The following is a 12,719-nucleotide window of genomic DNA, read 5'->3' as shown; positions in this document are numbered from 1 at the left end:
TATTGATTCATTCATAAAATGAAAAATGAGAGTAATTAATGAAAGATGTTGACACAAGAATGATTCTAAATATATATTAGAGATTTCTAAGCTCTTTGGTGGTTCCGATGAATAACCATTTTTAAAATTATAATTACTGAATTATGAATTGAGCAATAAGTAATATAGAAATGAATGAGTGAAAAGAGGTATGGTATTGGATCAATGATGACTACTGGTGGCGTATGCGTCGTGTACAGTGAATATGTTCTGGAAATCTGAGGTCCGATGCAAAAGAAATGTCTTTTTTCTCTTCATGCATTTTCATTCTTTATTATAATTGAAGCAATGAAAGAATCAATAAACAAACATGTGGACAAATGGAGAGAAAGTCTCAATCTTTTTATTGCCTTCTGTTTGGTACTTTTCAGAATAGAAGCTCAAAGTGATTTCAGCCTCTATTGTGATCAAGGTTATCATTTCAGGTTGGTATAAGACAGAGACCCAGGTGAGTAATGACCAATGTTCCTCTCTTGGTTTTGGTAATTTACTAAAGTGTTTTCATTATATTCTAAAAAGTAATAAATGCAATCAACAGGTTAATAATGGCCCATTGATAAATATGACCTGAAACGTTATACTGATTAATTGATATTGTAGGGACTTCCCTGGTGGTGCAGTGGTTAGAATCTGCCTGCCAATGCAGGGGACACGGGTTCCAGCCCTGGTCCGGGAAGATCCTACATGCTGCAGAGCAACTAAGCCCGTGCGCCACAACTACTGAGCTGCGCTCAAGAGTCCATGAGCCACAAGTACTGAGCCCATGTGCCTAGAGCCTGTGCTCCGCAACGAGAGAAGCCACCACAATGAGAAGCCCGCACACCACAACAAAGAGTAGCCCCTACTTGTCACAACTAGAGAAAGCCTGAGCGCAGCAACAAAGACCCAATGCAGCCAAAAATAAATAATAAATAAATAAATAAATTTATTTTAAAAAATTGATATTGTATAACATTGATATTCATTAATGAAAGAGTTGTAATCTATTTTGGTAATGATTAGAGAGAAGTTAGGGATATTCGAGTGTCTTGTTCTTTGGCTTTTGTTAATCATGTATTTATTTTATTACTATCAATGCAGTAATGATTTAATTGATACAAATATATAAATGAATGAACTAAAATTGGGTTTAAATGAACCAGTGATGAGAATTGGTAGAGGTTGAGGCACAGCTGATGAATAATAAGTATCTGGAACCCTGAGGTCCAAGACAATACATACTCTATTTTCATGTTTATTTGATCCTATGGACAGATGTTAGGAACATATAATTTTCAAGTTCTTCGATTAAGTTTTAAAATTATTACTCGATCAATGAGAGCACCATTAAAGATACATAAATAATAGATTACAAAGAAAAGATAAATTATGTTCTCATTATGAACATCTATGATGAGACAAGAAATATTAATAAGAGTTTCCAGCCCTGATGACCACTATGAAATAGATGGAGCAAGGGTGTCATCACTTCTGCCAGGTATCAGATAGACTTGAACAACTAGGAGTCAATTTTATTGTTCTGAGTCAATCTTAAGTATGAGGTTGTTCTTTCTGTTAAGAGAAAACAATTTCTACATTATGAAAAAGTTATAAATTCCTAAATGACTGGGTAAGAGAAATGTAGAATGCAAGAGTCAATGGAGATAAATTTTCTTTTCTTTTTTTCTCATTGACTGTGCTTCATATTGTTCAAAATGGACACATTCGTGCTGTTGAAGCATTATTCCACGGTGATGCACCTTAAGATTGCATCTCTGTATTAGAAGCACAGAGACAAATGTAAGTAATAGTCAAATTTCTCGTCTTAGTTTCAGTGATTTTTTTTTCCCCCTGTGCATTCAGTGTATTACTTGAAACTTCCATATAGAGTAACAGAAGGCGAGTGTAGCTCAGTGATAAATATAGACCTTCATTAAACACTAATTGATTAATGCATAGATGTGTAATAGCATAAAATTTAAAAAGAGATACGTTGCTGTGAGAATGATCTATTTACAGTTAGTGATATCATGACTCTTCTTGGGTTTTGTGACTAATAATTTTAAAATTATTATGAGTGACTTACTGAATTAGTCAATAAACAAATAGAAATGAACAAAGAAAAGAGTAAAAAGTGTTAAAAAGTATTAAATTAAGCAAAAACTTACTCATAGTTCAATGATAAATATAAGAAATATTCTTTTGAATAATTGATAATGGGCAGGATTGAGGTCGAAAATTGGAAGAGATGGACCCTTAATGGGAAATGATTCTGTAAACTGAGGTTAGGGGTATTGAAGTGTGTTATTCTTGGAATATTTAGTGAACCATATATTATTTTATTATTCCATATAGAAATGATGGAAGAAAAGAGACTCAGTGATGGACCAGTGATGATGATTGTGATGGGAAGAGTCCTGAATGATGAAAACATGTCTGAAACTCTGAGGTCCAACCCAGACCATAAGTAGTCTCTTCCTTCTGGTGAAACTGTTTCTATAGAGAGATGACAGGAATATAAATAGATCACATTTTTGTATGGGTTTCATAGACAGATTTGTTATTATTAATAGATCTATAATGAACCATTAAGCAAATATAGATGAACATAAGGAAAAACAGGGTGAAGCGAGACAAAAGATACTGTTAATAAATATTGAAAACACTGATGCCCATTAAATAAATGGGTGAAGGTCACCTGTTTGGCCAAGGTTAGATAGAAAGACACGCATAAGTAAGGGTCAGTTTAATTGTTCTGCTTCAGACAAAAGACTGAGATTTTCTTTTAACAAGGTAAAAAATTTAGAGAAAAAAAGTAACAGAAACATAAATACTGAGTAACAGAAATGCAGAAAACAAAGATAGTGGTGATTAGGTCTGAATATTTTTATCATCTTCTGTGTTGTGTACACCTCAGAATGAAGTCACTAGACGTGATTTAGAATTGTCCATGGATATGAGCTATGGGTTTGCCTCTGCGAAATAGGAGATGGAGATTACTGTGAGTCATAGTAGAAGTTCTTTCCTCTATGGTTTTATTAAAGTAATTCAATGTATTTAATAAGAAATGAGGAATATAAGTAAAGAAGGAGATTGCATCTCAGTGTTGAGTATGGATATAAAAACCACTATACGGATTAATACACATATAGAAAACAATGTATTAAAGAGAGATATATATTTAAGTAATAATTATTCTATATATATGAAGGCTTTTCTTATTTTTTCTTGAATTGTACTGCTAAAAATAATTAGTGATTTTTTTATTTAATCAAAAAAGAGATGTGTACATAGAAAAAGGACCAATATTGGATTGATGATGATTTCTGGTCATCAATATGAGTGATTTACAGTGAATACTCGTCTGGAATTCTGAGGTCTGATATTACATTAATCTATTCGATTCTCAACTCGAGAAGGCATCCTATAGACAGGAATAAATGAGGAGCTTACTTTGCTCTTGTGTTCATATTTTTCATTCTATTATTAAAATAGGAAAATGGGAGAATCTATAAATACATATGTAATTAAAAATAAAGGTGAATGATCTGTATATCTTCTTGGGAGAAATGCCTATTTAGATCTTCTGCCCATTTTTTGATTGGGTTGTTGTTATTTATTTATTTATTATTTTTAAAATTAGTATGTATTGGAGCATGGTTGCTTAACAATGTTGTGTTAGCTTCCGCTGCACAACAGAATGAATCAGAGCTGCATGAGCTGTTTGTATATTTTGGAGATTAATCCCTTGTTAGTTGCATGGTTTGCAAATATTTCCCCCCATTCTGTGGGTTTTCTTTTCGTTTTGTTAATGGTTTCCTTTGCTGTGCAAAAGCCTTTAAGTTTAATTAGGTCCCATTTGTTTATTACTGTTTTTATGTTCATTAGGAGATGGATCAAAAAAGATCTTGCTGCGATTTGTGTCACAGAGGGTTCTCCCTATGTTTTCCTCTAAAGGTTTTACACTATGCGGCCTTACATTTAGGTCTTTAATCCATTTTGAGTTTATTTTTGTGTATGGTGCTAGGGTGTGTTCTAATTTCATTCTTCAACATGTAGCTGTCCAGTTTTCCCAGCACCACTTATTGAAGAGACTGTCTTTTCTCCATTGTATATGTATACTTGCCACTTTTGTCATAGATTAGGTGACCATAAATGCGTGGGTTTATCTCTGGACTTTCTATCCTGTACCATTGATCTATATTTCTGTTTTTGTGCCAGTACCATACTGTTTGATGACTATAGCTTTCTAGAAGAGTCTGAAGTCAGGGAGCCTGATTTCTCCAGATCTGTTTTTCTTTCTCAAGATTGCTTTGGCTATTCATGGTCTTTTGTATTTCCATACAAATTGTAACATTTTATGTTCTAATTCTGTAAAAAAAAAATTGGTAATTTGATAAGGATTGCTTTGAATCTGTAGATATCTTTGGATATGTAGCCATTTTCAGAATATTGATTCTTTCATCCAAGAATATGGTATATCTCATCATCTGTTTGTGTCATCTTTTATTTCTTTCATCAGCATCTTATAGTTTTCTAATTACAGGTCTTTGGCTTCCTTACGAAGGCTTATTCCTAGCTATTTTATTCTTTTTGATGCAACGGTAAATATGATTGTTTCCATAATCCCTATTTATGAACTTCCGTTGTTAGAGTATAGTAATGCAAGAGATTTCTGTGTATTAATTGTGAATCCTGCAACTTTTCCAAATTCATTGAAGAGCTCTACTAGTTTTCCAGTATCATATATATGATTTTATATGTATAGTATAATATCATCGGCAAATAGTGACAGTTTTACATTTTCTTTTCCAATTTGGATCACTTTTAATTCTTTTCTTCTCTGATACCAGTGGTTAGGGCTTCCAAAACTATGCTGAATTATACCCAAATAAAAATTTTAAAATATTATGTGAACGAAAAAAAGAACAATTTCCAATTATGGGAAATATGGGTGGAGACAATAGATAGCTAGTTGGAAGCAGCCGCATAGCACAGGGAGATCAACTCGGTGCTTTGTGACCACCTAGAGGGGTGGGATAGGGAGGGTGGGAGGGAGGGAGATGCAAGAGGGAAGAGATATGGGGATATATGTATATGTATAACTGATTCACTTTGTTATAAAGCAGAAACTAACACACCATTGTAAAGCAATTATACTCCGATAAAGATGTTTAAAAAAAAAAGATATACCAGTAATATGTCAAACAAAGACTGAATTTCAATTATAAAGCCACGGGACATGACTGTTACCACTTAGGGTAAGAAGGAGGGGTCAGGAGAAGTGGTTGACAACCTTCATATTCTGGTGCAGCGGCAAGATCGAAGATTCTTTTTCAACAGATTTCACATATCCTCAACATTAGGGATTGCCTAAATAATGATGTGAATGTGGAAGCAGGGATGAGTGGAGAGTGCCTCCACCATTTTTATCTTCTGCTTTGTTTTATACTCCTCAGAGTGGATGCACTGGACCAGAAATGAGGATTCTTCCTTGAGTGCCAGCCTAGGATGGCATCTTGGTCATAGGAGCCCGGACACCCATGTGAGCATCATCTAGTTCCTAGTCTGGGGATGGGTGGTTTCAATAAAAGTAATGACTATGCTAAAAAAATGGGTGAAAGAAAATTAAAGGAGAACATCTTTATGCCATTGATAAACAAAGAACTGTTGTGAAGCAAAAACCTGATAATAAATATGAGAGAGATATAATGATGTGAGAATGGTTATAGAGACAGGTGAACGATATTGAGGTCTCGCTGGGTTTTGCAAACCATAGAGTGTCAAAATTGGCATTAGTGAAGTAACGCATGAATCAGTGAAAGATATAGAATGAAGAGAAAGTCATCTTTTCTGGATCGATGATGATAAATGCCAGTGCATGAGTCATCGATGACGAATAATACGTGTCTGGAACTCTGAGGTCCAATACACAGGAAATGTGGTCTATCTCTTCATGCGTTTTCACTGGTTATGCTAATTGAGCCAATGAAAGCATCAGTAAACAAATCTGCTGATCCATGAAGAGAAAGTCTCAATCTCGGTCATTACCTTCTCTGTTTGGTACTTTTCAGAATAGAAGCTCAAGGCGATTTCAGCCTCCATTTTGATCAAACTTCTCCTTTTCAGGTTGCTATGGGACAGAGACCCAGGTGAGTCATGGCCAGGGTTCCTGTCTTGGTTTGGGGAATTTGTTTAAGTGTTTTCATTGTATTCTCAAAAGTCATCGATATATATCAAAGGGTTGACGAAGGCCCGTTGAAAAATAAACCATGAGAGCTTATGCTGATGAAGTGATCATCTAAATCCTGGAAATGCATTAAGGAAAGAGATCTCATGTATGATGATAGTGATTGGACAGAAGTTAGGGATATTCGCAGGTCTTGTTCTTGGGTTTGGGGTATTCGTGTCTTTCTTTCATTAGTATCAATGGTGTAATGATTTATTTGATAGAGATATGTCAATGAATGAAGTAAAATTGGACCCAAGGGGACCAAAGATGAAGTTGGGTAGAGGATAAAGCATGGGCAAGGAACTATAAATATATGGAATTTGAGGGCCAAGAAGGATACATCCTCTGTTTTCTACATTGATTTCTTCCTATGGACAGATGTTCAGAATATATAACATCATGCTCTTAGTTTGGGTTACTCAATTTAGATTTCATATTATTAATCGATAAGTGATAGAACTGTTCAAAATATGTAAATAGTAGATTGAGAAGAAAAAGTCAGTTAATTCCCACAGTGGACACATGTGGTCTGGCAAGAAGCAATCCTAAATATTTCCACTGGTAATGACCGTTAATAACAAATGGATCTAGGAGGTCAGCTGTTTGGCCAAGCTTCACGTAGATGTGAATAATTAAGAGTCAATTTTATTGTTCCGGGGTGCTCTCAAGTTTGATGGTATTTTTGTTTGTAGAAAAAGAAAAATCTCTGCATTATGAAAGAGTGACCAATTCCTCATGATTGAGAACATTAAATCTGGAAAGAATGCATCAAAGTCCATAAAGTTTCCTTTCTCTCTCTTTTGTTTCATCGACTGTGCTTTCTATTGATTAAAGTGGACACATTTCCAGCTGGTCAAGCTATCAGTATTCCGTGGTGAGGCATCTTATAATTACAGGAACCCATGTGAGTAATAATCAAATTTCATGTCATGGTTTCTGTTATTATTTTGTCCCTCCGTGTATGCATTCAGCGTATTACTAGAGAGATCCCTATAGGAAAACAGAAGGCCAGTCAGCTCAGTGATAAATGTTACATTTTATGAAATATTAATTGCTTACTGCCCCAATGAAAAAAACAAGGCAAAACAAAACAAATCAAACCACAACAACACAAAATCAGCATTGTGATTTACAGGTGAGACACACTGCTGTGAGAATAAATTATGGAGAGAAGAGGGATATCATGACTGCCCTTAGGTTTCGTGATTAATAGGGTTTTCAATACCTATGAGAGATTTATTGCCTCAATCAGTACACAATGTAGAAATACATGAAGAGAAGGAGGGACACTAATGGATCGATGATGACTACTGGTGGCGTATGAGTCGTGTACGATGAATACGTGTCTGGAACTCTGAGGTCCGATGCAAATGGAATCTAGTCCATTGTCCTATCGGTAGTGACCCTAGAGGCTGAAGTCAGGAATGAATGAGGGTCTTCTTTGCAGTCTTTGTGTTTATGCCTTTTCATTCTGTTTGTACAATTGAAAAACTGAGGCTTTCTTCATAAATATATGAATAAAACTAAAGATGAACGATGGAAAACAATTTCCAATCACAGAAATATGGGTGGAGACGAGATATGCGATTAATATATCAAGGAAAGCCTGAATTTCAATTAGAAAGCCATGGCACATGACTGTTACCACTTACGGTAATGAGGTGGGGGCCAGGAGAAGTGGTAGACAACATTCATATTCTGGCACAGAGACAATATTGAAGTGGTTCCTTTTCAACAGCTTTCGTATATCCACTACATTAGGGATTTCCTATATAACGATGTGAATGTGGAAGCAGGGATGAGTGGAGCGTGTCTCCACCATTTTTATCTTCTGCTTTGCTTTATACACCTCAGAGTGGATGCACTGGACCAGAAATGAAGATTCTTCCTTGAGTGCCAGCCTAGGAGGGCATCTTGGTCGTAGGAGCCAGGAGACCCTTGTGAGCATCATCTAGTTCCTAGTCTGGGGATGGGTGTTTTCACTAAAAGTAATGAGTATGTTAACAAAATGGGTGAAAGAAAATTAAAGAAAGGCATCTTTATCCCATTGATAAATAAGGAACTGTTGTGAAGCAAAACCCTGATAATAAATATGAGAGAGATATAATGGTGTGAGAATAGTTCAAGACAGGTGAGCGATAACAAGGCCTCATTGGGTTTTGTGAACCCCAGAGTGTCAAAATTCACATTAGTGAATTAATGCATGAATCAGTGAACCGTACAGAATGAAGAGAAAGTCATCTTTTCTGGATCGATGTTGATAAATGCCAGCGTATGAGTCATCGATGACGAATAATATGTGTCTGGAACTCTGAGGTCCAATACAAAAGAAATGTGATCTTTCTCTTCATGCGTTTTCATTGGTTATGCTAATTGAGCCAATGAACGCATCAAGCAACAAATCTGCTGATCCATGGAGAGAAAGTCTCCATCTCGTCATCACCTTCTCTGTTTGGTACTTTTTAGAATAGAAACTCAAGGTAATTTCAGCCTCCATTTTGATCAAGGTTCTCCATTTCAGGTTGCTATGGGGCAGAGACCCAGGTGAGTTTTGTCCAGCGTTCCTGTCTTGGTTTGGGGAATTGATTTAAGTGCTTTCATTGTATTCTCAAAACTCATTGACATATTTCAAAGGGTTGATGATGACCCGTTGTAAAACAAGCCATGAGAGCTTATGCTGATGAAATGGTCATCTAGATCCTGGAAATTCCTTAAGAAAAGAGATCTCATGTATGGTCATAGTGATTGGAGAGAAGTTAGGGATATTCGCAGGTCTTGTTCTTGGGTTTTGGGTATTCGTGTCTTTCTTTCATTAGTATCAATAATATAATGATTTAATTGATAGAGATATATAAATAAATGAAGTATAATTGGACCCAAGGAGACCAACAGTGAAGATGGGTAGAGGATGAGGCATCGGCAAGGAACCATAAGCATTTGGAGGCCGGACGGCAAAGAAGGATACATACTCTGTTTTCTACATTGATTTCTTCCTATGGACAGATATTCAGAATATGTAATGTCATGCTCTTATTTTGGTTACTCAATGTAGTTTTCATACTATTAATCGATCAGTGATAGAACCCTTCAAAATAAGTAAATAGTAGATTAAGAAGAAAAGGTCAATTATTGCCTACTGTGGACACACGTACTTTGGCAAGAAGTAATCCTAAGGACTGCTGCCAGTGATGCCCGTTAATAACAAGCAGACCTAGGAGTTCTAGTGTACATGGAATCTAGTCCGTTGTCCTATTGGAAGTGACCCTAGAGGCAGAGGTCAGGAATGATGAGGGGCTTCTTTGTGGTCTTTGTATGCATGCCTTTTCATTCTGTTCAACAATTGAAAAACTGAGGCTCTCTTCATAAATATATGAATAAATATAAAAATTAACGGCGGCAATCACCAATCACGGAAATATGGGTGGAGGTGAGATATACCATTAATATATTAAGGAAAGCCTGAATTTCAGTTAGAAAGCCATGGCACATGATTGATACCACTAGGGTAAGGAGGAGCAGGCCAAGATAATGGGTAGACAAACTTCATAATATGGCACACCGGCAAGATTGAACTGGTTTCTTTTCAACAGATCTCACATATCCGCTGTATTAGGGATTGCCTAAATAACAATGGGAATGTGGAAGCTGAGATGAGTGGTGAGTGTCTCCACCATTTTTATCTTCTGCTTTGCTTTATACTCCTCAGAGTGGATGCACTGGACCAGAAAAGAGGCTTCGCCCTCGAGTGCCAGCCTAGGATGGCATCTTGGTCGTAGGAGCCTGTGTGAGCATCATCTAGTTCCTAGTCTGGGGGTGGGTGTTTTCACTAAAAGTAATGACTCTGCTAACAAAATGGGTGAAAGAAAATTGAAGGAGGGCATCTTTATCCCACTGATAAACAAGGAACTGCTGTGAAGCAGAGACCCGATAATAAATATGAGAGAGATACGATGATGTGAGAATGGTTCTAGAGACAGGTGAGCGATATAGAGGCCTTTCTGGGTTTTGCAAACCCTAGAGTGTCAAAATTGGCATTAGGGAAGTAACGCATGAATCAGTGAAACATATTGAATGAAGAGAAAGTCATCTTTTCTGGATCAATGATGATAAATGCCAGCGTATGAGTCATTGGTGATGAATAATATGTGTCTGGAACTTTGAGGCCCAATACAAAAGAAATGTGGTCTTTCTCCTCATTAGTTTTCATTGGTTATGTGAATTGAGCCAGTGAAAGCATCAATCAACAGATAGGCAGATCCATGGAGAGAAAGTCTCCATCTCGTCATCACCTTCTCTGTTTGGTACTTTTCAGAATAGAAGCTCAAGGAGATTTCAACCTCCATTGTGATCAAGGTTCTCCTTTTCAGGTTGCTATGGGACAGAGACCCAGGTGAGCTATGGCCAGGTTTCCTGTCTTGGTTTGGGGAATTGGTTTAAGTGTTTTTATTGTATTCGTAAAAGTCATAGATATATATAAAAGGGTTGACGAAGGCCTGTTGATAAACAAGCCATGAGAGCTTATGCTGAAGAAGTGATCATCTAGATCCTGGAAATTCATTAAGGAAAGCGATCTCATGTATGGTGATAGTGATTGGAGAGAAGTTAGGGATATTCGCGGGTCTTGTTCTTGGGTTTTGGATATTTGTGTCTTTCGTTCATCAGTATCACTGATTTAATTGATATATATCAATGAATGAAATAAAATTGGACCAAGGGGGGCCAACGATCAAGTTGGGTATAAGATGAGGCCTGGGTAGGGAACCATAAGTATCTGGAAGCCTGATGGCCAAGAAGGATTCATACTCTGTTTTCTACATTGGTCTCTTGCTATGGATGGATGTCCGGCATATATAAAGTCATGCCCTTTGTTTGGGTTACACAATTCTGATTTCATACTATTAATCGATAAGTGATAGAATGGTTCAAAATATGTAAATAGTATATTAAGAAGAAAAGGTCAATCATTGCCTACATTGGACACGTGTTCCAGCAATAAGTAATCCTAAAGATTACCACCACTGATGCCCGCTAATAACAAATGGACCTAGGAGGTCAACTTTTTGGCCAAGCATCATGTAGATGTGAATAATTAAGAGTCAATTTTATTGTTCTGGGTCGCTGTGAAGCTTGAGGGTATTTTGCTGTGTAGAAAAAGAAAAATCTCTGCATTATGAAAGAGTGATCAATTCTCCATGACTGAGAACATTAAATCTGCAAAGAAAACATCAATGTCCATAAAATTTGTTTTCTCTCTGTCTCTTTTCTATCATCGACTGTTCTTTCTACTGATTAAAGTGGACACATTCGAGCTGAGCAAGCTATCAGTATTTCACGGTGATGGTGCCTTATCATTGCCAGAACCCATGTGAGTAATAATCAAATTTCATGTCATGGTTTCCATTATATTTTTGTCCCTCTGTGTTGCATTCAGTATATTATTGGAGAGATCCCTATAGGAAAACAGAAGGCCAGTGCAACTTGGTGATAAATGTTACATTTTATGAAACATTAATTGATTACTGCCCCATAAAAAAAACAAAGCAAAGCAAAACAGAACAAACCAAACCACAGCAACCCAAAACCAGCATCGTGATTTATAGGAGAGAATACTACTGTGAGAATGAACTATGGAGAGAAGAGGGATATCCTGACTGCCCTTAGGTTTTGTGATTAATGGGGTTTCAATATTGATGAGAGATTTATTGCCTCAATCAGTACACGATGTAGAAATACACGAAGAGAAGGAGGGACAGTATTGGATCGAGGATGACTACTGGTGGCGTCTGAGTCGTGTATGATGAATATGTGTCTGGAACTCTGAGGTCCGATGCAAATGGAATCTAGTCCGTTGTGCTATTGGAAGTGACCCTAGGGGCCGAGGTCAGGAATGAATGAGGGGCTTCTTTGCAGTCTTTGTGTTCATGCCTTTTCATTCTGTTCGTACAATTGAAAAACTGAGGCTCTCTTCATAAATATATGAATAAAAATAAAGATGAATGGCGGAAAACAATTTCCAATCATGGAAATATGGGTGGAGATGAGCTCTACCATTAATATGTCAAGGGAAGCCTGAGTTTCAATTGGAAAGCCATGGCACATAACTGTTACCACTTAGGGTAAGGAGGAGGGGGCCAGGAGAATCGGTAGACAGCCCTCATATTCTGGCACAGCAGCAAGATTGAAGTGGTTTCTTTTTAACAGATTTCACACATCTGCTACATTAGGTATTGCCTAAATAACGATGTGAATTTGGAAGCAGTGATGAGTGAAGAGTGTCTCCACCATTTTTATCTTCTGCTTTGCTTTATACTCCTCAGGTTGGATGCACTGGACTTCAGGAGGATTATTCTTTGAGCGCCAGCGTAGGATGGCATCTTGGTCATAGGAGCCAGGAGACCCATGTAGGCATCATCTAGTTCCTAATCCGGGGGTGGGTGTTTTCACTAATAGTAATGGCTATGCTAACAAA

The 12,719-nt window shown here is 36.9% G+C and overlaps 2 long non-coding RNA genes across 2 annotated transcripts in view; both read left to right on the top strand.

Moving 5' to 3' along the window:
• The window catches only part of LOC309654395, a 44,202-nt gene extending 43,714 nt beyond the window's left edge, over positions 1-488 (top strand). The window contains exon 4 of the long non-coding RNA XR_014260212.1: positions 411-488. This is a non-coding gene — a long non-coding RNA (uncharacterized lncRNA). The remainder of the gene's footprint in view (positions 1-410) is intronic.
• Positions 489-2,058: 1,570 nt separating this feature from the next.
• The window catches only part of LOC309654394, a 32,419-nt gene continuing 21,758 nt past the window's right edge, over positions 2,059-12,719 (top strand). The window contains exon 1 of the long non-coding RNA XR_014260211.1: positions 2,059-12,651. This is a non-coding gene — a long non-coding RNA (uncharacterized lncRNA). The remainder of the gene's footprint in view (positions 12,652-12,719) is intronic.

This window comes from Balaenoptera physalus (genome assembly GCF_965194825.1).
Source record: "Balaenoptera physalus genome assembly, chromosome: 2".
Classification (NCBI taxonomy): domain Eukaryota; kingdom Metazoa; phylum Chordata; class Mammalia; order Artiodactyla; family Balaenopteridae; genus Balaenoptera; species Balaenoptera physalus.
This window is presented reverse-complemented; position numbering and strand designations above follow the sequence as displayed.